The sequence below is a fragment of the Leptodactylus fuscus genome, chromosome 4 (genome assembly GCF_031893055.1).
Source record: "Leptodactylus fuscus isolate aLepFus1 chromosome 4, aLepFus1.hap2, whole genome shotgun sequence".
Lineage (NCBI taxonomy): Eukaryota > Metazoa > Chordata > Amphibia > Anura > Leptodactylidae > Leptodactylus > Leptodactylus fuscus.
Window position 1 is genome coordinate 112,474,572 of NC_134268.1, and position 27,807 is coordinate 112,502,378.

Below are 27,807 nucleotides of genomic sequence, written 5' to 3' on the forward strand. Positions count from 1 at the left end.
CAAGGTTCCCTCCTCCTCATTAATCTTAACTATAATGAATGTGCCTACCCAGTATCGCCATCATTAGTCGTCTGTTAATCATGAGCACACAGGCGGTATGAACATTTATACATTTATGTTCCTTGGAATGGAGAGAGGTTGTTGTACTGATAACCCTCATTATTCTGCAGCTCATAGCTTAATGATGTCTTTGACAGGAAAATTATATGGAAAATGCTGCAAATGCCACAACCAGGTCTGAAATGAAACTTAGTACATTCAAGAATGGTTTATGTCATTTTAGAAATATCCTTCTGTTGTTTTCTTGCCATTTCTATAGGTTAAAGTAAACTAGTTTCAATGATATTAGAATTTGCACAATATAGAAATAAATGCCTGGGCTAAAGTACAGTTTAGTTGAAGGGAAAAAGAAAAAAAAAATCATTTTTTTTTCCTTTTCTTGTTCTTAACTATTGAACCATTGTCAAATTTGCAATAGCATACATTTCATTTTACCTAAGAGTACAATTATACATCTACTGTTTCACACATGTTTTTTGTTCACTGTCATTTTCATTGGCATCGGGAAAAAAAAAGCTCAATGCATTGCTATGATGGTGGGAGACCAACAGCTGACATTCAGCAGTACTTCATGGATTGAATATGCGTGCCTGAAGTTAACCTTAGTGCTCCTTCACATAAAAAGATTCAATAACCGTCTTCTGGATGTTCTATTAATAACAGTGCAGTGTATTGAATTACTGATGCGACCCCCTGGAATTCAAGTACCTTGGCAGGGGTACCCCTGATGTCCATAGACATGAACCCTTTTGCAGGCTTTCCATCTACACAGCAGGTGGCTTCAGAATCCTTAATAAAAAAGTATGTTGTCAGTTTTTAGAAATTAAATTGCCTCTGATACAGGTATATGCAATATGTATTATTGTTTATGCCACCATCTCTGATTTGGAAGGATGGATTAACCAGCTAGAGCACAAAATGGGAGAACTCCCTCTCTCCCATAATGAATTTATTAATGCACCGTACAGTTTGGAGGAGGAGATTGATATGATTGCATTGAAATGCATCAATTACTGCAGCACTGAGATCCTCTAATGTTGTCTACAGATGGAGCGTTCCTACCAGGCTACATATACCCAGGAATGGGTCATTTCACGTGCTGCATAACCCAGCAGAAGGCCTTTGAATGCGGCATCCCTTTTTGAGAATTGAAATTTCCAAAGGTCAAGAAATTGCAACCACACTTGGACCCAGAATAGAACAATGTTCAGAACCACTGCTGAGTAATTTCAGGTTCCATTGACATAGAGGTTGGATATTATGGTGAACCAACCTGCCCCTTTTTGTTGCAAGAACTTTGTTTTCTTCCCTGCTGGGACTATATTTTATCTGAGTTGTAAATTGCCTTTTAGCCTCCTTTTTTTTTTTTTTTACTTTTATGTTCAGACCCCAGGGGACCTTGAACACAAGGGGGTCTGATCACTCATACTATTCACTGCTAATGGATTGTATAGTAAAATCCATTCACTTCTACTCCATGATGCCTATGTCAGCGTGTAAAGTGATTTAGTGATGAGCCTAGGAGCCTTCAATAGGATCCCGGCTGTCATCGCAACCGATCACCACCCTCCAATGACGATCTGGAGGGCGGAAATGAGTCAAAGATGGCGGCCCATGGCTCCTGTGCACTTTAGAAGTCACGGTCACATTTAACAGTAGCATCTAAAGTGTTAACAGCTGCGAGAGAGTTTCAGCAGCAGGTCCTGGCTGTATTAGATAGCCAACATCTACCTGAGAGAGCTCAGCTATCACCTTGGTTTTTAAGGAGTTAACAGATTTATCAAACAGCATCATATTGTGTAGTCTAAGTTTACATTGTTTTTTTTAGACCATATTAGTAAATTTGCATCACTGTGGGTCGAAAAGTTGTAGTGTAGGTCACTTTGAGTTTTTTTGTTTTTTTTTTGCACAGCATTTTTAATAATATTTTCAGAAATCTTACCAGATATGCTGGTACAGTACATCACAATGAGTAGTGAATATGCAGTGGCCAACCTTCTGCAAGTATGTTTAATGTAAGCCGAAAACATTATTTTCTACATTGATTATTTAAAAGACAAAACATTGAGAATCTCAAACTTTGCATTTTATGATGCCATCCATAAAGATAATTTCAATGTAAATAACAGTATTTTTCAGTTTTTACATTTACTTCATGTGCTAAAGCTTTGTAATAATCATTATTGTACTGTAGTAACAGCAATGTTTTATATTAGACTTGAATCTATAAAAAAATATTGCTTACTTTTATAGTTGATGTCGTCTATTCATTATTGTAAGAGTAATTGATCGTCAATATAAAAAAAAGCTGTATATTGCGTGGCTTCACAATGAAATATGCTGTTAATTAGCATAGACGCAGCATAATTACTATAGCCAGACTTGTAGTCTTGAGCAGTCAATATCCTTTAACAAACTGTTCAATTGATGGCGGTATTTATTGCTTGCATATTTCAACATCTATTGCACTAATGGGGATAATAACAAATTTGAAATAATACTTTTTCATCCTGTTAATATTTTTGCAAAAGTTAAGATAATGTTTCAGCTTATGTCTTTTAATATATCACAGGACAGTGATGTTATTAATCATTAAAATGTTTAATGTAGTCTTATCGTGCAATAGACGATAATGAATACAAATTTTATCACCCACAGAAGGCATTATTGGTTTAAACAAAATGCAAAGAGTAATTTAAAAAATTTAACTATCAAGTGTAATACTTATGTATGAACCAATTGCTAAATCGCTGTCCTAAGAAAGTACAACATTTTATTTAAACGGGTGTTCCCATCTCGAGAATCCTATCTAAACTGCTATCTTACAAAAATTCAACTACACTGCTTTAGAAATGGTAATTTGTTTTCTTGCTATGTGAGGTTATTCATCCCATTGTTTAGATAAGTTGTCAAGGAACCAAGTCTTTCTCTCTTATTATCTAGCATACTATGACAGATGACATAACTCACTGTTCTCTGAAGGGGAGGGGGCTGAGTTCTCTAGATTATCTTTACTGTCAAAGCTGTTATCTTCTGATCTTCTGGGCTGCACAATTAGGTCAGCTAATTGCAGTTTGCTGATAAGGGCTTAAAATATATATATATAAAAAAAAAACTTGAGTCTTCAGTAGATGTATACCTTTTTTTAATGGCTAACTCATAATGACAGAATATAACGTTTCAAAGCTCTTTGGCTTCTTCTTCAGAGTTATATCTGAAGAAGAAGCCAAAGAGCTTTGAAACATTATATTCTGTCATGATTATGAGTTAGCCATTAAAAAAAGTATCATCTACTGAAGACTCAAGTTTTTTGTTTTTTATATTTCATACCCACTGGCTAACACCATAAAAGAACAAACATTTTCTTCTTTATACCAAAAAGATAAGGGCTTAGGCAGTGTCTGTTATCTCTTATGTAAATGCAAAGATAACATTGAGTTTATTACAATTGTCATTGTCAATTACCATTGTCAGTCATGGCAGCATGTATAAGTTACTTTTTTCTCTCTTCAAACATGTGTATTGCAATATACATTTACAGTATATATCATTTGTCTTATTATAGTGATAATTATTCTATCAATCATAATAAATAATATCTCATGGTAAAGGCTATGTCTGTATCTATTGAGGTACATCATAATGTCCTGTCCATCAAACAGTTAAAGCCCCCTATCTGACTGCTGAAGAATGCAAGAGGTGAGATGAAGAGATAGCAAGCAAAGCTGGCGAGAGAGGAAGATTGAAAAACTCCTTTAGGCTGCTGACCCACGTAGCATAAAAGCCACATTTTGGCTGCAGCATTTTGCAGTATCTGCAAAGTGGATGGAATTCTGGCTAATTCCACTTACATATTGCAGAAAAATAACTGCAGCAGAAATACTGCTATTTCAAAAACTTTTGTGTGTTTTTTGTAAATCGTAGCATGTCAATTTATACTTAAGGAAACACTGGTGTTTTCCATATAGGTATAATAGAAACAGAAAGTCTGCAGAGGAAAACTCTGTTATGCATTTTCCACAGCGCTTTATGGCTGTGTTACACTATGTGGGGCTTTAGCCTTAAGATTTATTGTCTACTAGGTTTTAAATACGCTTTGGAAATCAAAGTTCATCAAAGTTCTATTACCTAACTCTGCTCCGAGATGTTATGTCAGTCCAGGTAGCTGCAACGGGGCTAAGGAATAGCAGTAGGGAATCTCGCCCTGCACTACTCCCACTAGCTATCCCGGTCCCTGCCTCACGGGTGTGGGTCGGCTGTACTCAGGCTAAGCCTGACCCCGACAGCTCCTCTCTCACTGATACCGTAGGCCTAGAGGGAAGTGGGAGAAGTATTGCCCTATAAGATCTCTAGGGACTGGAGACTAAAGGGGGTCACCCCTAACGAACAAGTGAAGCTGCTACTGACAGGGACTGACAAGGGTGTGCGCTGACTAACAACACAAGCAGCACACAGGAAACATGTGGGAAATAATTCCCCCAAACCAATATGGGAAGGAACCTTACACTAGGAAACAAACACAGGGAAACTGAGTAGAAATCAAAGGATAAGGCAATTCACTCACACAGTCAATTATACACAGAGGGAGGATTGGTGAACACAGAAGGGAAAACACACAAACCAACTCGTTCACCCAAACCTCCCAAAAACCAAACAAGGAACTTCCTCTATCCAAGATAACCACCTACTCCTCCTGCTAAGGCCTAGCTCTGTAAAAGCGACACTCAGCACAGAACCATGGGAGGCATGGGTTTAAATACAGAGTAGAGACCACTCCTCCCAGGTGCAAATGGGAGGACAGACTAATCAACCAGGAAATAAAGCTGCCTACCAGCAGTGCGCACGTGCAAGTAAGAAGGTGTGCACCAATACCCACGACAGGACAACCCCGCAGCGCCAGGATGCCACCCCAGACACTGCGCAGCCAAAAACTCCCCAGGTAAGAAAAATAGAAAATAATGAACCTAAATACTCCTAACAGGATCCTCCCCTCAAGGAGAAGACTCCGGATTCTCTAGGAGCATCCTTCTTCGGGAACTCCTTGTGGAATTTCTCCACGAGTCTGGGGGCTGACATATCCGACTCCAGGACCCAAGAATTATCCTCAGGACCGTATCCCTTCCATGCCACCAGATACCGTAGCTTCCCCCGAACATATTTGCTATCCAGAACTCGGGATATCTCATACTCCCCGGACTCAGAAACTGGTGGAACCTTAACTGGAGACGTTCCCTTCTTGGCCTTCTTTAACAAGGAGACATGGAACACCCGGTTTATCTTCCACCTTTTAGGTAGTTGTAGCTGCGCCGCCACTTCATTTACCATCTTGATGATCTTAAAAGGACCAACAAACCTGGGACCCAGCTTCTTGCTAGGAACCTTCAACCTGATATTCTTGGTGGACAACCAAACCATCTCACCAGGGAAGAACTGCAACTCTCCTCTCTTCCGATCCGCCTGGACCTTAGCCTGGTGCGACGCCCGCACCAGATTCTCTCGGATACGGGACCATACCCCTTGCAGCTTTTTAGAAAATAGCTCCTCCTCCGGAACTGGGGAAGAAATGGAAGAAAATACTCCGAAAACAGGATGTCTACCACCGGAAAAAAGGTGTGGTACCTGTGGCATTGGAATCATGGTTGTTTAGGGAAAATTCTGCCAGGGGGAGAAAGGCAGCCCAATTATTCTGGTTCTCTCGAACAAAACACCTCAAAAACTGTTCCACATCCTGATTCTTCCTCTCTGTTTGTCCGTTAGACTCTGGGTGAAACCCGGAGGAAAACGACAGTGTAACTCCCAACCTGCTGCAAAAAGCCCGCCAGAATTTAGCCACAAATTGTGGTCCCCTGTCCGAAATGATCTCCTCAGGAAGACCATGCAACCTTACAATTTCTTTAATAAACGCCTCTGATAGTGTCTTGGCACATGGCAGCCTGGAAAAAGGGATCAAATGGCACATTTTCGTGAAGCGGTCAACGACTACCCAAATGACCGTGAAACCCTTAGACACCGGAAGGCCCGTGATGAAATCCATAGACAGATGAGTCCAAGGTGCCTTAGGAGGTTCCAATGGATGTAGAAGACCGTGGGGACGGGTATGTGACGCCTTGGCTCTTGCACAGACCGAACAATTTTGAACAAACTGCAAGACATCCTTACTCCACCCTGGCCACCAAAAATTCCTAGACACCAATCTCATGGTCTCTGAAACCCCCGGGTGACCAGCAAGAACCGACTCGTGACACTCCCTCAGGAGACTTTGTCGGAGAGTAGTTGGGACAAAAAGCTTGTTTCTAGGTATCTTGGAAGGTGCAGCGTGTTGCGCTTCGATCAAGGCCTTCTCCAATTTCGCGCCCAATACTGCTACCACCACTCCATCCCCAAGAATAGTGGCAGGCGCCTCTCGTTCCTCCTCAGTCGACATATACCGGGATAAAGCATCAGCCTTAACATTCTTTGAACCTGGCACATAAGTCACGGTAAAATGGAACCGCGCAAAAAATAGAGCCCATCTTGCCTGCCATGCATTTAATCTCTTCGCCGACCCAAGATAAACCAAATTCTTGTGGTCAGTAAATACCTGGACTGGCCTTCTGGCCCCCTCCAGGAAATGACGCCAATGTTCGAACGCTAGTTTTATTGCCAGTAGTTCCCTATCTCCGATGTCATAATTCCGTTCAGAGGCAGAGAATTTCTTAGAAAAGAAGGCACAGGGATGCGTACCCTCCTCGAACTCCTGAGAAAGTACTGCTCCCACCCCCACCGAGGAGGCATCCACCTCCACTCGGAAGGCCAACCTCTCATCCGGCTGTCTCAAAATGGGAGCGGACGAGAATCGCTTCTTTAGTTCTTCAAACGCAGCTAGCGCCTCTGGCGACCACTTAGCACAGTCAGCCCCCTTCTTAGTCAAGTCCGAGATAGGTTTCACAACCTCAGAAAATCCCTTGATAAACTGGCGATAATAGTTGGAGAACCCCAAGAACCGTTGGACCGCCTTTAGGTTCTCGGGAATAGTGGTTTCCCCTGAAATGAGCATTTTTTCCCATAGACTACAATGGGATTCGATATTCGATCGAGTAGTCGAATATTGAAGCTCTACTCGAAACAAATATCGAATCTCGAATATTTCACTGTTCGCTCATCTCCAGAGAGTATGTTTTTCTCTTTTACAATAGTTATTTTCACTATAACTGTGAATTACATACTTCATTTGGCAACATTGTATTCCATGCTTTTAACCCTTTCCCAACATTCGCTGTAATAGTATGGTGGATGTTGGGTATTTAAATATGGTGGCCATTGAGAAGCTTAGCGACCATCATAGCTGTCGGGTGTCTGCTGTATTACACAACAGACACCTGGCGCTAATGTCCACAATCTGTGCCCACACTGATCATGGGTAGTAAACCCCCATCCTCAGCACCTCAGTCAAAGTTGACAAAGGCATCATTTTTCCAGGGATCGCTGGCACCAAGAGCATGATCTGGGGCTGACATTCCTTTGGCATGATAACCGGGAGCTTATTGAAGGCTCCCAGGCTTGTCTGTCATTCACAAACGGTGATATTTTGCAATGCATTAGCTCTGTAATCCATTGCATTTGTGATTAAACCCCTAAGGTTCAAAACACCTAGGAGTCTTATAAATGCAAAAATAATAGTTAAAAAAAATGTATATATATATATATATATATATATATATATATATATATATATATATATAACACGCCAGTCTACAACCCTATACAAATATTTTTCCCATATGGTGAATGCTGTAGTGGGAAAGAAAGAATCAAAAGTGCCAAACCACCATCTTTTCCACTGTTTTCCTTATGATAAAATTTGAATGCAAAGTTATCATAGCAATAGACATCCCCAAAAATAGTATTATGGTGGCTCAGTGGTTAGCACCGCAGCCCTGCAGCGTGGGGGTCTTGGTGCTCAAATCCCACCAAGGGCAAAAAACCATCTGCAAGGAGTTTGTATGTTCTCCCCATGTTTGCATGGATTTCCATCCCATATTCCAAAAAGACATACTGATACGGAAAAAATGTACATCGTAAGCTCTATGTGGGCTCACAATCTACAAAAAAAAAAAATATAATTGGTATAACTAAAATGTACGTCTGGTCCCACAAAAAATGACGCCATATGCATCCCTATACATAGAAATATATAATAAAGTTATGGGTGTCTGAATATGATGACTTTAAAAAAACATTTATTGCAATGTTTTGGATTTTTATGGGTCAAAATGTAAAAAAAAAAAAACATATAAATTTGGTATTCCCGGAACTGTACTGAAACATAGAATATAGGTGACATTTTGACTGCAGAGTAGATGCCATAAAAATGAAGTCTGTAAGAAAGTCACATAAATGCACTTTCTTCAAATCTAACCCATTCTTAGTTTTACTTTCCAGGTTCCTAGTAAATTGTACAGAATAATAAATGGTACCATCATGAAGAACAATTTCTCAAACAAACATTAAGCCCTAATATGGCTCTGTGAATGGAAAAATAAAAAGTTATGGGGTTTGGATGGCAGGAAGTCAAAAACAATAATCGAAAAATGTCACCAACTGGAAGGAGTTAAGATTCTCATGTATTTTGTTTCCCAGACCTCTAAACCTTTTCTTGATAAACTAGGTTTAGTGGCATTAGCAGTTGGTGACACTCAGGGGCAGCTTTTCAACTAATTTATTAACATCAAATGCCTCTAAATCTTCCTGTTCTTGCTCAAACAGCTTAAGAACATGGAATTGGATGCATCAGTGGAACTCAAATTATGCTAGTCTTGAGTGATCAATATACAATTTTAGTGTGCTAAGGCGCTTAAAAAGATTCAGATATTTATGTCCAATGTCAGATAAATTGTTTATGCTGCATACCATAAGCAAAGAGATGAAGCCCTGTACAGTCAAGCAGTGTGTCACCAAACATGTTTCAGCATACGTATTCATTTCAGGTTCTGTCTGAAGCCTAATAAATGTATACAGTAATTTCTGAACCAGAAAGGAAGGTTTTTCAGATCAGTACTTTACAATGCAGGTTTGCTCAGAAAAATAATATAAACAGCTTAACTGGATATCATTTATCATGTCATGTCAATAAGTGTTTCTACCAGACTATGATTTATTAAAATTACTGTAGTAATTGTATAAGATTCACTCACAATTTGGATAGAATTTTTAACCGCTTACTGCTTCATCTAGTTTTAACCTAAGGCAATGATTGTTTTCTTCGCCCCACTTTCTGAGCTGCAGGTTTTTGCATTTTTCTTCGATTTAACTGTATGAGGACCAGTGTTTATGTGGAGACATTGGCCTTGTTGCAACACAAAGACATAAAAGCTTATTTTGTATGGGACAAATTGTACTTCATAATGGTATCATTTATTATTCGGTAAAATGTAGCAGAAATCTAGAAAAAAAATCAGACTATGGGTGAGTTCACACTGAGTATACGCTAGCTTATTCTGAACATAAAACACATTCAGAATCAGCGGCGTATAAAGCAGTTCCCATTCATTTCTATGGGAGCCGGCATACGAGCGCTCCCCATAGAAATGAATGGGCTGCTTTTTTCACTACAAGCGCTCCCATTGAAGTGAATGAGAAGTGCTCGCGTGTACGGCTCGGCATGAGCAGCCCATTCATTTCTATGTGGAGAGCTCGTATGCCGGCTCCCATAGAAATGAATGGGAACTGCTTTATACGCCGCTGATTCTGAACGTGTTTTACGTTCAGAATAAGCTGGCGTATACTCAGTGTGAACTCACCCTAAGATGGAAATAGAGAAATACTCTTTTTGTGCCATTATATTTTGAAATTTGCCTTACGGCCTTCACTGTATGGTAGAAATGGAGTAGTAGTAGAAATTCCTTATACTCTTTGGATCAGCAAAATCATAGTGATATCAAATTTAGGCAAAGGCTCTTGAAGCAAGACACAGCAAAAAAAAAAAAAAAACACTGCAGAGAAAACTAAGTTTTTGCAACAGTTTTTTTGTGTGTGTGTTTTTTTTTTTCGTATTAAATCTATAGGGAAAAGGTTTGCAATTCTGCAGCTAAAATTAACATGCTTCAACTTTGAAAAGCACAAGCATTTTTGAAAACACAGCTTTTTTTTCTGCAATGTGTGGATGAGATTAAATGAAATGTTTATTTTTCTCGTACTGTAAAATCAATGCTCCTTTATCCCTACAGGAGTAATACACACCTACTCTTTGGATCAGTTTTGAGACCCTAAAAAATCAAGAAAGTTTTCTCTATCTGATGGAGAGAGGATAGTTTTTTTTTCACATAATTCCATTGCCATGCTAGAGCAAGAAACCATAGAAATATTAGGAGCCACTGTTCTATTTATACTTCTGGTGCATTGTGGTGGTGCCATGCTGCAGGATTGAAATCTAAGGCACAGTGGAAGTGTAGTAGCTATATTCTCATGGGAGTTTCAGTAAACTGGTTAGACCAAAGTGGCTTTGGTGTCTGTTGACCTCAGCCCTGCTGTGAGCCTGGCTTAGAAGAATGTTGATGGGGGTGTGGAAATAATAATCTTGCAATTGACAATGCATCGCTTTTAAAGGGGTTGTCCAGGATTTTAAAATGTTGTGTTTTAGCCTTAGAATAGACCATAAAAATCTGAATGCCATCCAGGCCCTGCAACAATCAGCTTTCACAGTCCACCTCCGAGGTCCATTCTATAAACAACACTCTATACTCTGGTCTCTCACATAGTAGCTGAGTGCTGATACTTCACCTTAGCTTACATTGGTGGTCCCAGTGCAAAGGTTTCAAAAGTGGGACCCCCTATCACCACCACTTAGAATACCTGACCTACACAAAATATAATTCCCCCGCAATGGCTCCCAATAATATACAGTCCTATGAAAAAGTTTGGGCATCCCTATTAACCCCTTCCCGCCGATGGCATTTTTTGATTTTCGTTTTTCGTTTTTGACTCCCCTCCTTCTAAACCCCATAACGTTTTTATTTCTCCGCTCCCAGAGTCATATGAGGTCTTAATTTTTGCGGGACAATTTTTTCTTCATGATGCCACCAATAATTATTCTATATAATGTACTGGGAAGCAGGAAAAAAATTCAGAATGGGGTGGATTTGAAGAAAAAATGCATTTCTGCGACTTTCTTACAGGCTTTGGTTTTACGGCGTTCACTGTGCAGCCAAAATGACATGTCCCCTATATTCTGTGTTTCGGTACGGTTCCAGGGATACCAAATTTATATGGTTTTATTTACATTTTGACCCCTAAAAAAAATTCCAAAACGGTGTTAAAAATTTTTTTTTCTAAAAGTCGCCATATTCCGACGGCCGTAACTTTTTTATACATAGGTGTACGGGGATGCATAGGGCGTCTTTTTTTGCGGGGCCGGGTTTACTTTTTAGTTCTACCATTTTCGGGAAATGTTATTGCTTTGATCACTTTTTATTCAAATTTTTATCAGAATTAAAACAGTGAAAAAACGGCAGTTTGGCACTTTTGACTATTTTTCCTGCTACGGCGTTTACCGAACAGGAAAAATATTTTTATAGATTTGTAGAGCGGGCGATTTCGGACGCGGGGATACCTAACATGTATATGTTTCACAGTTTTTAACTACTTTTATATTTGTTCTAGGGAAAGGGGGGTGATTTGAACTTTTAATACTTTTTATATTTTTTTATATTTATTTTTTTGCATTTATTAGACCCCCTAGGGGTGTTGAACCCCAGGGGGTCTGATCACTAAGTCAAAAACGAAAAACGAAAATCAAAAAATGCCATCGGCGGGAAGGGGTTAAAAGACTAAGAACATATTCAACCAACTTGCTTAAAGTGCATGCTTTCTTCATTACATGACTCCGGCATTTTTTTTTCAAATTCAGAACTAACTTCTTTGAATTTGTATAAATGATGTGTAAAACTTTTATCACAAGACCGTAAGGTTCCTTTTTTTTTTCATCTGGCTGTCTTAAATAGACTTTTATATTTTTTCATGGGCAGCGGGATTTCTCACCCACACCATTAATCAAAACAATATAAAACCTGAAAAGCAGAAATCTTTGAGAAAGTAAAAAACATCTTAAAACATGCAGAGCTCAGCAGCCAGCTTCATTTACCTTTTCAATTTTAAGTTAAAAGTCCTCCAAAACCCATTGTCTGTTATTTTTCTTTTTGTATTAGTATATTTATACAGTTTTGAAGAAAGCCATAAAAGCCATAAGGAAATATTAAAAGGAATACAGATTACAGATAAGAAAGAATACTTGAATACTTTACTGTAGTAAGGTGAAAAGATGTTAGACTAAACATTATATCCATGTATTAAAGGGGTTTTCTGAGACTTGAATGTGGTCTTTTCTTACGACAAGGCGTATGTGTAGTATCCATTGAGTAACTTTTCATTACAAGGCCAATCCATTGATTTAAGAGTAAATGTAATTTATTACTTTTTTATACATAGGGAGATGAATATGAGGTGGTTTTGTAATGTAATTTATGAGGATCCTTTCACTGCTGCTCAATTGTTTCCCTGTTCAGTTTCATTATAGGAGTCTGCATAGGATATATTTATAATGGGGTTCATTGGGCATCCATCGTTTTGTTGAATGAAAAAGGTATGTATAGAAGATTTCTTAATCCACAATTTTTAACAGATTCTGTAACGAATGTTCTGTTACACAGACATAAACTTAAGCTAGGTTCACATCTGTGCTAGAGGTTCACATCTGCTGAAAATTGACGGAGAGAAAAGTCCTGCACAGAGGACTTTCTCTTCGCCGGATTCAGTATAAAAATGGTAGACACCTCATGGACACCTGGTGGACGCCATTATAAGCTGTCAGTAAAACACAGTAAAATACTGCACACATATAGAAAAGGGCAGATATTATAGGAAACACAGAGTAAGACACACATATAAATCTCAATTTTTGTTGGACATCCAGGTTGGGAAAAAAATGGAAGCTAAGAAGCCACTGTAGTTTATTAGTGCCACGTTTCAGGATATACAGTACACACTAAATACAGATATTTCTTTCTAACTCTTAGTGAGTTGCTAAGAGGCAATTTACAGGCTTATATGTAATACAAATATGATTTTCCTAATAAAGCAGATAACAAAAGTGCTTTATATCTCTTGCCCTACACATTAAACCCTAGCCAACATCTGACATATACAAGTCTGAATCTATCTCTGCTGCCACTAAAGGCAAAATCTAAAATGACACCTTACAACCTATGCCCTCAGCTAACCTCCTAATTCTCTAATATATATAAATCACTTTTTCAATCCCCCACTGCTCCAGTGCAGCTGCTCTGGTGGTCTTCTCTAATCTCTGCTTCTTCTTCTGTGACTATGATGTGCTGAAATGTGGACGTGACTGCTGCAGTCAATAAGCGATTGCCTTCAGTTGTCATGTTAGCCGTTATATCACGTATTTGATGCAGAACAGAAAGAAGAGAAAGTTGGAGACCATTATAGTGCCCATACTGAATCAGTAGGGGATTGCAGAGATAGGTTATGTATTTTTTATTTTATCACACTCCCTGCAGTTTGTATGTATTTTTTTTTTATACAGGACAAGTCCTGAGATCTGATTCCTGTTTGCTTTTAGTGCAAAAAAATTATACTGTAGTCCACCACTACACCACTACTTTTTGGTGATTTTGATAACTTATTACAACCCCAGAGCATGGTGATGGGTGCAAACTTGGCACCCACATACACAAATATTAGGAGTAAGTATGAGTTAAAGTCCACTGGATGTTGAGGCCTTAATCATACAAAACTCGTGGGCATGGGCTGACAAGTAGATATTACATATGTGTTAACCTACAGTCTGGGAGAAGAGTTTATGATGGGTGAAGATTTGATCTATCCTGACATAAGACACATATACCATGGAGAAAAATGTATAATTCTCGTCAACTGAATGTGCCAGTGTTAGTAGCTGCTTTTTATCTGATAAAGTGTTGTTTCAAGTATCTCCACTAGAAGCCACTGTTTTCAAGGACTTTATACTTCCACCATTAGAGGCCAGCAGCCATCTTGCTTCCTGTTTGCGGCCATCTTGCCTCCTATTGGGGCCTATTTAAACCCAGAGCACATTCAGTCCCACGCTGGAGTATTGTGTTAACTCCAGTCTCTAGCTCAGAGGTATATCTTTTCCAGATTGCTTCTCCTTACTGCTTAGCCACTTGTGCGTCAACCTCGGCTCTGTCTGTTTACCCGCTAGTGCATTGACCCCGGCTCCGTCTGGTTACCCACTTCTGTGTACCGATCCTGGCTCCGTCTGACTACCCAATTCTGTGTACCGACCCTGGCCATCCACTGACCAAGCCTTCTACTGTGTTGTTTCCTGCTGCTCCTCCCAGGCCTCAGATTCCAGTTGTGTATCATCAGAATTGTAACAGCCAGTTTCCACACATTACATTGTTGTATACCCCATAGATGTTTCCTGTGCATGTTGATTTTGTTAGGGGTGATATGGGTTTGACCAGAAGAGGGTCAAATTAGTTCCCACAAAGAATCAAATATGCATATCTATTTGATGTCAGGTAATACACTTAGAAGCAACTATAGGACTTATTTTATGTTCACAGTATAGACATTTACTTTGTAATACACTGTCTACCAGTAAGTATTTGGACACCCATGGAAATGAAGATATCTGCAGTCGTGATGTATGTCACACCTTTCATCGTTAAATAGGTAACAGCATTGGCATTAGTACATTTGCATTAGTCACATGCAAGATGCCACAAAGGTCAGAGTTGTCTGATTTCGAGAAAGGGGTAATTGTGGGGTACCACAGAAATGGTCGATCCTTCATAGCAAGTGAACTGAATTACCCAAAAATGACAGTGGCCTATGTGATTATGAAGTGGAAGTGCCCCGAGTTGGCAGATCCCCGAAACTGTAAGATAGAGACCAACGAGTGCTGGTCAGAGAAACCGCACCCCACCGATGGCTCACATATACCAGGAGTTTCAACAGGCATCCAGGAGTAGCATCTGTAAGGAAGCATCTGCTGGGTTCCACCAACTATTGAATATGAATAAATGTTTTTCTATTCTACCACATGTGCCCAAATACTTATTGGCAGACGGTATATAATATGCACTATCTCACATTTCAGATATTAAAGTGGTTGGCCACCCTTAAGCTGAAAAAACCACAGTGCCCCAGGCAACTCAGAAAGATGGTTATAGGACAAATGTGCTGTAAAAATGAAATTTATCTTACCTGTTCCCCATGAAAATGAGATTTTGCAGTGTAAGCTCAGCCAGCCTGTGTGTGCGGGGCATCAATAAACTGAAAGTAAAACTCCTGGCCTACATTCCAGGCTGAGGCGCATCACAGCGCTGCCCACACATAGGATGTGATCACACAGCTTCATTCACCTCAGCACCTCCAGCTAGCAGAATGCGCTCACAATGGCTGTCACTGTCACAACACTGGGCTGAATCCTAGGGGTCCTGCACAACTAATAGCCGCTGAAGGCCGCTATGATTCATCCAATTTGAAAGGAGCCCCAAAACACCTTCTTTAGCGCTAAATTCAAATGGACTAATCAATAAAATGCCACCGGACACCATCGATTACAATAGGGTTGTGACTAAATACTATTCTCAGTAAAGACCTGGTCCTTATCACGTATAGTATGTGATCTATTTCCCATTACTGGTCAGGACCTTTTTCCCCCCTAGTGGTCAGGATCTGAACTGAAGTAGTATTTAGCCAGCCCACACACACAGCCAGGTCCTCACCAGTCCAAATTCCAGAGAAAATTACAAATTCTTATGACCCCCCTTGCAAGATACCCACAGGGGAGGGGATAAGCCCTGTAAGTCTACCCCCACACTGCTAGCAGTTATTTCACCAATAGCCATATATTTCCTGTGCACCCCCAGACAAGCATTCTATATCTTTCTAGTGCACCCCCATAGTGTTAATAAGCACTCCACAGCTCAGAACACTCCAAACAAGTTTCACACAGCTTCCCATGTGTCTTTTATGGCCAAAGCCCAACGTGGTGGTAAAAGCACGGCAAAAACTGCAGCATATTCCAGAGTTTCTTTGTGCCTCTCATGCAAACCTAAGGCTTAGTTCACACGTAAATTACGTGTGGCTTATTTTGGCATCGAAAAAAAACGCTTCCTAATTAGGAAGTGTTTTTTGGGTCCTTGGCCCGCTTTTTGTGGAGCATTTTTTTTGTAAAAACCGCTTCCAACAAGGCCAGGCAGTTTTCCCATCCCTTAAAAGAGAACGGGCTGCAAAAAGCGCGTTGCGTTTTTAACATGCAGTTTTTTTGTAAAAAAAAAAGCGAAGCATTTTTATGTAAAAAAAACGCGCATTTTGCACTTCCCATTCACTTCTATTGCTTTCTTCAGGTGGAAAACGCCTGAAGAAAGGTCATGTTGCTTTTTTTTTTTCGTCTAGCGTAAAAAAACGCTAGCAAAAAAAAAAAAGCAAGCCCTCTACATAGACTATCATTGTATGGAGGCGGATTATGACGTGGAGCACACACAACCACCCCCTAGCTCTCCACGTGCCTCTCTACTATGCACCCCACAACTGTCCCCCCACAGTACACACTACACCCCACATTATACAATGCACCCCACATCTCTCCACCTCCACACTACAACACGCACCCTACAACTCCCATAGTACACCATGCACCCAAGATCTCCCCCCCACCAGTACTCCATGCACCCTACATCTCTCACCCCCACTACACAATGCACCCCAAATCTGTCACCCCCCCACAGTAAACTGTGCACCCCATATCTCTCCCCATTAGACAATGCACCCCACATCATACAATGCACCCTACATCTCTACACCTCACACTACAACATGCACCCTACAACTCTTACCCCATAGTACACCATGCACCTGAGATCTGTCCCCCCTCCCCCCCACAGTACACCATGCACCTACATCTCTCAGCCCCACTACACAATGCACCCCAGATCTCTCCCCCAGATTTGTACTCCCCTCCACACCATGCACCCTACATTTCACCCACACTACACAATAAACCCCACGTCTTTCACATCCCCACAATACACCAGGCACCTCACATCTCTGCATGTTCCTCCACTACAATGGGATACAACTTTTCTACATTGTTCAAGAACCTTCTTGCAATCACAGACATGCCTACCCAGTAACAAGACTAGAGAGTCATGTGACTGTGACATCATAAGGTCCTTCCTGAGTAGTGAAAGACCAGGCAGAAGAGCAGAGCAGGCACAGACATGTGACATGGTCAAGCTGTGTCACATGCCCCTCCATGTCACGAGCTCAGTGGTCAGAGGAGGAGTGTCAGAGAGTCGGCAGAGTCAAGTAAGCGGGGGGCGTGGCTTCAAAAATAAAGAGACAGGTGTAGAATTGAAAATGAATGTCTATGAGAAAGTTTATTATTTATCTTTGGGCTACACATTACAGACTGTTAGTTATAAAGTGGCCAACCCCTTTAATATCTGCCTTCAGGGTCAGGAAGATACTGCAAGGGAGGGATTTGTTAAAATAGATGGAGACCCTCTTAGTCTTTCTCTCTGGGTTGCTGCTAAGATAGGTGGAATTATCATAGCAACTAGAGATGAGCGAACACTGTTCGGATCAGCCGATCTGAACAGCACGCTCCCATAGAAATGAATGGAAGCACCTGTGACGCTGACTTTGCCGGCGGATCGGCTGATCCGAACAGTGTTCGCTCATCTCTAATAGCAACTTTTATGATAGGTATATGAGAGAAATCTCTCATGGGTCTCTAGGAAGCAAACAATGTGAACCTTCTTATGGTAGAAGTATAGAATCTGTGAGCACTTCTCTGGCGTATTAAATCTCTTAACAGTCAGGAAAGCAGTAGCTATGGTTGCCATGCATAGAGTTTTAATACAAAGTGGGCCACATGGCTAGGGATGGAGGTCTGCACTCACTGGTCCTCACAATAGGAAAACGACTAGATGGATGCACTACAAATCTTTATTGATAGGGTGAATGCATAGAATTTTGATAAAGTGGTGGAGTCTCAGAAGTAAGACCAGTAACTAAATCAACAATGCAATGGTAATAACAATAACACAGCATAAGGTGGACAATATTGAGAGACAAAAGTAATAAAGACACTATCACAAAGGTCTAAGATAGTGTTATGATACTTTGCATAACACCAGTGCGGACTAAATCTATTTAAGATGCAGTTTATTTATCAGCCATTTGCACTGGCTGGGGTTGACTATGGAATTGGGTTCTGCTGCAGTTCTGCTTCAAGGTAACTTTGGGGTTATCATCAAGATCAGAGTCTGAGTCTTCTTCTATGGGCCTTCCAGGTGTGCATGCAAGTGTTTTTAACATAGAGGGGCCTGGACGTATAATAGTTTTTTTGTTTTTGTTTTTTTGTTTGGCGGACTAGTCGGTGTCCAGGACTCCACATATCACATATAGTGATGTTGTTCTTTAAGGTAATGTAACATGCATTTCAATTGGACAAAGCTGTTGAAGTGATGAGGGTGCCATTTTAGTTTGCTGGTGTACCGGCGATTCTTCTTCAGCTGAAGACAAAGCAGAAGCACCTGATAAATTGGCAGGAAGTGAGCAAATTATATTTTGGTGAATCATGTGTCTTGAGTCCAGACTGGGCCCATAGCCCTCAGTAAGGAGGATGGTACAGATATAATTGTAATGCCATAAGGCGGACAAGATGGCGGTGGAATCTCAGTATCAGACTCAATATCAGCAGACTGCTTCATGTCTGGAAGTGGTTGGAAGTACTTAGAAATGGTCACTTCTGTGGCTGGGGGTCTGAGAGGAGCTTTAGAAACTCCTCAGATCAAGTTTTACCATTGTAGATCGTATATTACCCTTGATAATTAAACACTTAGGACAGAACTTGCTCTTAGTGAGGCTGCTCTCCAAGCTGAATTATGTTGATATATGGTTGCTTCTTTGCATGGTACAACTTTAATTTGTATGATATAACTTTAATTTGTAATCCCAGAAAGTGATTTCTGGAAGTTTTCCTGAGACCATACAGTGATTTTATTGCCAGTTAAAGCCTGTTTTTAATGCAGTGCCTCCTGTGGTTCAGTAGATCACGAGCATCCATACCTTTGTTCCTTGTGCACAAGGTTTTTTTTTTTCCCCCAATATTCTTGGACTCTTTTGTACTGTACTGTACTGTACTGTATATGGTGGGATAACTAAAGGCTCATGGGCCCTGGTGCAAAAGCTCAGCTTATGCCCCCTGCACAACTTGACCTCACGACCCCAAACCACTCCCCGCGGCACATCTTAGTAATATTTACATTTCCCTCTCCTTTTTTATTTAGTCCCAGACTTTTTCACAACATGTCTGTGCACATAAGCTTCACATCATTCCCATCCCCTATCTGTGCCCCCACACAGAATCCTTCCTTGACTAAACAGTGGAAGCCTGTGTATCATAAATCTTCCCCACCTCTCACAAGTGCACCAGAGGGCATAGATTCTAAATTGATGATGCATATACTGCCATCCATCAAAGGAAATCATAAAGGAAATCAAATTAGTTTAACCAGCCTTAAAGGGGTTGACCACTTTCAGACCATTACTGAGAGACAAATGTTATGGTTTGTATAATAAAAAGTTATACAATTTTCCAATATACTTTCTGTATCAATTCCTCACAGTTTTCTAGATCTCTGCTTGCTGTCATTCATTCTGTTACTTCTAGTGGATAAAACTCTGACCATGGTCATGTGATTTGCGGTCCATGGTCATGTGATATACGGTGCATGGTCATGTGATGAGCACACAGGTGCACAGCTCGTTATAGTCACAGCACAGTGCTGTGCTGTGCACCTTTGTCCTTATCATATGACCATGGACCGTAAATCACATGACCATGGTCAGAGTTTTATCCACTAGAAGTAACAGAATGAATGACAGCAAGCCAAAATCTAGAAAACTGTGAGGAATTGATAAAGAAAGTATATTGGGAAATTGTATAACGATTTATTATACAAACATAACATTTGTCTTTCAATATTGGTTTGAAAGTGGCCAACCCTTTTAAGGTGGTGAAGTCAACTTGTGGGCACCCCTGACTTATAGGTCCTGTCCATCTGCAACCTAAGTGAGCCCTATAGTTATGCCAGTGCTTATGGGTCCCCTAAGGCTCCAAGTCTAGGTGCAATTGCACCCTGTACAACACCTCAAGTAATGCTTCTGTTCCAGGCAGAATTTTCTACATGTGTATCATATTTATAAATAACTAGCAGGAGGACCCGGCTTCGCACGGGTATATTGCATTTTATGTTTGTGTAGTGGCCCCATAAGAATTGTCCAATTTTGCACTGGTGTATTTTGTATGTGGTTTGTGTGTATGTCCATAAGCGTCATGTGATTATGTGTATCTCATTTTGGATATCAGTGAAAAACCTGTGATCAGTTGTTATGGATACCTGGAGTAAAGCTGTATCTAATCCTTCCCCATGTAGTACTGTGTTTAGATGTAAGTATCTAATCCTTGTTGGTGTGGTACTGTGTGCAGATACACATATCTAATCCTCCCCCGTGTGGTACTGTGTGCTGAGATGCGTATGTAATTCTCTGGCGTGTAGTATTGTGTGCAGACGCAGGTATCTAATCCTCACCTATGTGGTATTGTGTGCAGTGGCACATATCTAATCCTCCGGCATGTGGTATTGTGTGGAGAGGAGCGTATCTAATACTCTGGCATGTGGTACTGTGAGCAGAGGCATGTAGCTAATCCTCCCACGTGTGGTATTGTGTGCAGTGGCGTGTATCTAATCCTCCGGTGTGTGTTATTGCGTGAAGAGACGCATATCTAATCCTACAGCATGTGGTACTGTGTGCAGACACGTGTATCTAATCCTATGGCGAGTACAACTGTGTGAAGACGTGCATATCTAATCCTCTGGCGTGTGGTACTGTGTGTAGATGCACGTATCTAATCCTCTGATGGTGGTACTATGTGAAGACATGCGTATCTAATCCTCTGGCGTGTTGAACTGTGTGCAGATGTGTGTATTTAATCCTCCCCTGTGTGGTACTTTGTGCAGACACACATATCTAATCCTTCAGCGTGTGGTACTCTGTGCAGACGCACATATTTAATCCTTCTGTGTGTGGTGTTGTGTGAAGAGGCATGTATCTAAGCCTCTGGCATGTGGTACTGTGTGCTGAGACACCTATCTAATTCTTTGGTTTTTGGTACTGTGTGCAGAGGCATGTATCTAATCCTCCAAAGTGTGGTACTGTGTACATACACCTGTATCTAATCCTCCCCTGTGTGGTATTGTGTGAAGAGGCGCATATCTAATTGTACAGCGTGTGGAACTGTGTGTAGATGCGTATCTAATCCTATGTCATGTGGTACTGTGTGTAGACGCATGTATCTAATCCTATGTCATGTGGTACTGTGTGTAGACGCATGTATCTAATCCTATGGCGTGTACAACTGTCTGCAGACGTGGGTATCTAATCCTATGGAGTGTGGAACTGTGTGTAGACGCGCATATTGTCATGACCTGATTGCGTGTGTGTGTTGGTGTATGTTTCTGTCGGGGATTCGATCCGGACTTCTGTGATCTGCTGGTGGGTTCCTTACCATTGAGCCATCAGTGTGTACATAGTGTTCTGGCCTTCTGAACACACTTGAGGTTATAAGAGTAAACCTCAGGTGTTATGTATTGCCATCATCCTATGGAAGGAGTCTGGGGTCTTTATTAGGAAGAGGGCTGTCTCCACCTGTTGCCGGTTTTTGTGGTCCCATCCTAGAATTCTTGGCCTTAGGAGGAGGAGGAGTGGTTTGCTTGTGCTTACTGACTAGAAAGGAGTTTGAGTGTTGTTTGTGTGTGAGTTGGTTTTGCCCTCCACACTTTTACTCTACCCTGCCCTTCATGTCTGTTTGTTTGGCACTATCTGGTTGTTTGAGGTGGCTGTGCACGTGGCCAAATGTGCAGTCTGTGCTAGGTCTAAGGCTTCACATGCTTAGACAGCAGGCCTATTACACCCGTTGCCTGTTCCCGGTAGTCCTTGGACACATTTGACTATGGACTTTATCACTGATCTGCCGCGCTCGGAAGGTTACACGGTGATATGGGTTGTGGTGGATAGATTCAGTAAGATGTGCCATCTCATTCCTTTTCAAAAGCTACCCACAGCTAAGACTCTGGCAAAGGAATTTATTAAGAATATTGTCCGTTTGCATGGGGTTCCAGTAGACATTGTTTCCGACAGGGGTTCTCAGTTTGTGGCTCGGTTCTGGAAAGCGTTTTGTCGCAGGCTGGGGATAAATCTATCCTTCTCTTCCGGGTACCATCCCGAGTCCAACGGGCAAACAGAAAGAAAGAATCAGGATATTGAGCAGTTCCTTCACTGTTTTGTGTCTGACAACCAAGATGATTGGGTAGATTTCTTGCCTTTGGCTGAATTTGCTCTCAATAATCACGATTCTTCTGCGGCGGGCTGCTCTCCATTCTTTTGTTGCAGTGGTAAGCACCCTATATTTGGCCCCTTTTCTGGAGTAAAGTCCTTAGTACCAGAGGAGGAGTCCTTCTCGAATAAGATGGAGGATGTCTGGGTCAGGGTGAGGAGAAACCTGGTAGCCTATTCACGGAGAAACAAAATGGTGGCTGACAAGAAAAGGAGAAAAGTTGATTTTGTGGTGGGTGACCGAGTGTGGCTACTAGCCAAAAATTTGAAATTGAAGGTCCCCTCTAAGAAGTTGGGTCCTAAGTTTGTGGGTCCTTTTTCTGTGACAGAACTTATTAATGAAGTTTCGGTCAGGTTAGACATTCCCCCGTCATGGAAAATAAACTCTGTGTTCCATGTCTCTCTGTTAAAAAAGGTGAGTTCGGTGGAGACTGCACCTACAGTTGTACCTCCCCTGGACTCAGATGGAGAGTATGAGGTTTCCTGGATTGTGGATTCCAGATTTTTGAGGGGAACTCTTCAGTATTTGGTGGCTTGGAAGGGGTACGGTGTGAGGGACAACTCGTGGGTTTGGGCTTCTGAGGTGTCTGCAACCAGACTGGTGGCTGCCTTTTACCGGAGGTATCCGGATAGGGCTCGGCCCAGGAATCCAGGGGATTCCCATTGAAGGGGGGGTACTGTCATGACCTGATTGCGTGTGTGTGTTGGTGTATGTTTCTGTCGGGGATTCGATCTGGGCTTCTGTGATCTGCTGGTGGGTTCCCTACCATTGAGCCATCAGTGTGTACATAGTGTTCTGGCCTTCTGAACACACTTGAGGTTATAAGAGTAAACCTCAGGTGTTATGAATTGCCATCATCCTATGGAAGGAGTCTGGGGTCTTTATTAGGAAGAGGGCTGTCTCCACCTGTTGCTGGTTTTTGTGGTCCCATCCTAGAATTCTTTGCCTTAGGAGGAGGAGGAGTGGTTTGCTTGTGCTTACTGACTAGAAAGGAGTTTGAGTGTTGCTTGTGTGTGAGTTGGTTTTGCCCTCCACACTTTTACTCTGCCCTGCCCTTCATGTCTGTTTGTTTGGCACTATCTGGTTGTTTGAGGTGGGTTCCAGTTTATTTTACCCCAGTCTCGTGTTTACCCTTTCCTCACCTCTCCACTCTCCCTCTCCTCATTTCTCTGGTTGTGTATTGTGTTGTGCTGCGTGTCTGTTGTCCAGCACCTCCCGTCCTGTTTGTTTGTCTGCAGATGCACCTTTATTTCTGCAGGGGGTCACCACCTTAGAATCCCTAGTCCCTAGCTCTCTTGAAGCTCTTGTCCTATCTGTCTGTTAGGTCTTCGTGCTAGAGAGCCAGGAGTTGTCGGGGCCAAGGCTAGCTTGGGGACAGCTGACCACCACCCGTAGGCAGGGCCTAGCTAGCCACCGTAGTGCCAGGGATAGTCTCCTTCCCCTGTTTCCTTAGCGGTGCAATCTACAGCCCGGAATCTGTGTCTGGACTCAGACACGAATGTGACACATATCTAATCCTACGGCATATGGTGCTATGTGCAGACATGCATATCTTATGCTCTGGTCTGTGGAAGTGTGTGCAGATGCGTGTATCCAATCCTTTGGCATGTGGTACTGTGTGCAGACGCATGTATCCAATCCCCCGGCGTGTGGTACTTTGTGCAGACGCGTGTATCTAATCCTTCAGTGTGTGGAACTGTGTGCAGAAGCGCGTATTTAATCCTCTGGTGTGTGGGACTGTGTGCTGATCTGTATATATAATCCACTGATGCGTGTATCTCAGTTTGGATATGAATGTTGGATTTTACATGTGGAGTGACCGTGTGTATTGCAGTTGGAATATGAGTGAAAGACTTGCAGGTTTGTATTGCTAAGGGGGGGGGGGGGGCATTGTGTTTGGAATTCTGTATCTCAGCAACGGTACGTCCAAGCAAGTTTGAGTCTTCTTTTAAACCTTCCCGGATACCTGAAGTATCTCTGTACCAAATTTGGTGAAGATCGGTACAGTCGTTTGGTTTGCAATAGAGAACAGACAGACAGAAATTCATTTTTATAATACAGAGACATAAATTGACATTTTGCACTGCAGTAAAGTCTGCTGATGGTTAACATATTGCATGTACATAACAAACCTATATGAATATACCAAATACATCATACAGAAAGCATATTTGAAAAATATAAATATTTTATTAACAAACTTTTTTTTTTTTTTTTTTAAATGTAGATTGTGAGCCCCACATAGAGATAACAATGTACATTTCCCCCTATCAGTATGTCTTTGGAATATGGGATGGAAATCCATGCAAACATGGGAAGAACATACAAACTCCTTGCAGATGGTTTTATGCCCTTGGCTAGATTTGAGCACCAGGACTCCAGTGCTGTGGGGCTGCAGGGCTGCAGTGCTAACCACTGAGCCACCATGTGGACCCCTTATTAACAAACTTTAATCTTTAAAAACTAATGAAATCACATCCAAAACCTGGAATAAAATTAGAGACAATACATAGGTATCATGATCACAGCATGACAGAATATCATACAATACATATAATTGCTCACAGAATTTAATGATATTCAGATATTTACATAGATTTTAACTATAGTACCATTCTTATAAATGGACATAACAGTAAATGGTCTCACAAGGAAATAGCGCAATTGACAAAAGGTCTCCAATATACATGTGTGTATGCACCAAACCACTGCACATATCATATACATTGCATAATAGCATACTATTAGAGTATATCACAATAATGTTACTATGGCACTATAGTAAAAATCTATGTAAATATGTGAATATTAGAGATGAGCGAACAGTGAAATATTCAATATTCGATATTCATTTCTAATAACCCCTCAATATTCGACTATTCAAAAGAATATCAAATCACATTATAGTCTATGGGGAAACCACTATTCGACTCAGGAGGGTCACCAAGTCCACTATGACACCTCAGGAAATGATGACAACATCTCTGGAATGCAACTGGGACAGCAGGGGAAGCATGTCTGCGGGCATCTAACACGCCCAAGTCACTGTATTACGCCACTAATAATGCGGGAGCTGACTTTTTCCCATAGGAATGCATTGACCAGCGTTGTGTACAGCATTCGGCCAATCAACGCTGGTTCTGTCAGAGGAGGCGGAGTCTAAGATCGGTCCACAGCAGTCTCCATTGTGGTCCGATCTCAGATGTAGCAGAGTTCAGTGCACAGCTCTGCTACATCTGAGATGTAGCAGCGCTCAGTGCACAGACAGCTCTATGTTCAGTGCACAGCCAGGTCTGCTACATCTGAGATGTAGCAGCGCTCAGCACACAGTCAGCTCTGTGTTCAGTGCACAGCCAGCTCTGCTACATCTCAGATATAGCAGCTCTGTAGTGGCGCACAGCCAGCTCTGTGTTCAGTGCCCAGCCAGCTCTGCTACATCTGAGATGTAGAAGACTTCAGCGCACAGTTCTGCTACATCTGAGATGTAGCAGAGCTGTGTGCTGGAACCAGCGTTGATTGGCCAATGCTGTACACTGTATGGCATTCGGCCAATCAACACTGATCAATGCATTCTTATGTGATAAAGTCAGCTCCCACATAACACAAGCTGCCAGGGATCCCGACTAGCATATAATGGGCTGCCACAAGATGAGCTTGCAGGTGAAGTTTGAAAGTGATGAGATCTTGCCAGCCCGAGCAATGCAAGTGCAAGAGTAAGTTCAATGCAAACACATCGTGGCAGCGCACCATATGCTAGTCGGGATTGCTGGCAGCTTGCGGTATGCGTGAGCTGACTTTTTCTCATAGGAATGCATTGACCGTACTCGTGCATGTATCTCGGGCTGGCAAGGAAGGTATATAGAGCCCCAACAAGCTGTTTGAGTAAGGTTCCTACCTAAATAAAGCTAATTCCTAGGTAACCCTGCCAGTACATCTATCCCTGTCTCACAGTCACATAGTTCACAGTCTCATGAACCGAATCTGAAATCCACCATTCGTATAAATTGGAGGTCACCTGATTTAGCCAGTCAATTACTTTTTCCGATTTTTTTCGATGCCTACGTTTTCCTACTTTCTATCCCAACTCCCCTGCACAGTTATTGGTGCAAAAAAATCACCAGGGAAGGTGGGAGGAGATACAAATTTTTAGTGCGTTTTCCACATGGTATTCGATTGGAATACAATACCTCAAACAGCCTAATATTCGATCGAATATCAATTCGACCGAACGCCGTTCGCTCATCTCTAGTGAATATCATTAAATTCTGTGAGAAATTAAATATATTGTATGATATTCTGTCATGCTGTGATCATGACATCTAACATGATCACCGGAAAAATGGCAGCGCCCATGTGCTGCTGGGAAAATGGTGTCTCGGTGCCAGAAGGGTTAATGACCACGATCGGTGTGTGCACTCACCATGAGCATTAGCCCAGGCGGCTATGGCAGCCCCCGACTCCCAGGCGTCCGCCATAGTTAAACACCCGGCATCCATCGTACTAGGGAAGGGGTTAATACACTCTTATATGTTTCATATAATGTACAGTGCCTACAAGTAGTATTCAACCCCCTGCAGATTTAGCAGGTTTGATAAGATGCAAATAAGTTAGAGCCTTCAAACTTCAAACAAGAGCAGGATTTATTAACAGATGCATAAATCTTACAAACCAAAAAGTTATGTTGCTCAGTTAAATTTTAATTAATTTTAAACATAAAAGTGTGGGTCAATTATTATTCAACCCCTAGGTTTAATATTTTGTGGAATAACCCTTGTTTGCAATTACAGCTAATAATCGTCTTTTATAAGACCTGATCAGGCCGGCACAGGTCTCTGGAGTTATCTTGGCCCACTCCTCCATGCAGATCTTCTCCAAGTTATCTAGGTTCTTTGGGTGTCTCATGTGGACTTTAATCTTGAGCTGCTTCCACAAGTTTTCAATTGGGTTAAGGTCAGGAGACTGACTAGGCCACTGCAACACCTTGATTTTTTCCCTCTTGAACCAGGCCTTGGTTTTCTTGGCTGTGTGATTTGGGTCATTGTCTTGTTGGAAGATAAAATGACGACCCATCTTAAGATTCTTGATGGAGGAGCGGAGGTTCTTGGCCAAAATCTCCAGGTAGGCCATGCTATCCATCTTCCCATGGATGCGGACCAGATGGCCAGGCCCCTTGGCTGAGAAGCAGCCCCACAGCATGACGCTGCCACCACCATGCTTGACTGTAGGGATGGTATTCTTGGGGTCGTATGCAGTGCCATCCAGTCTCCAAACGTCATGTGTGTGGTTGGCACCAA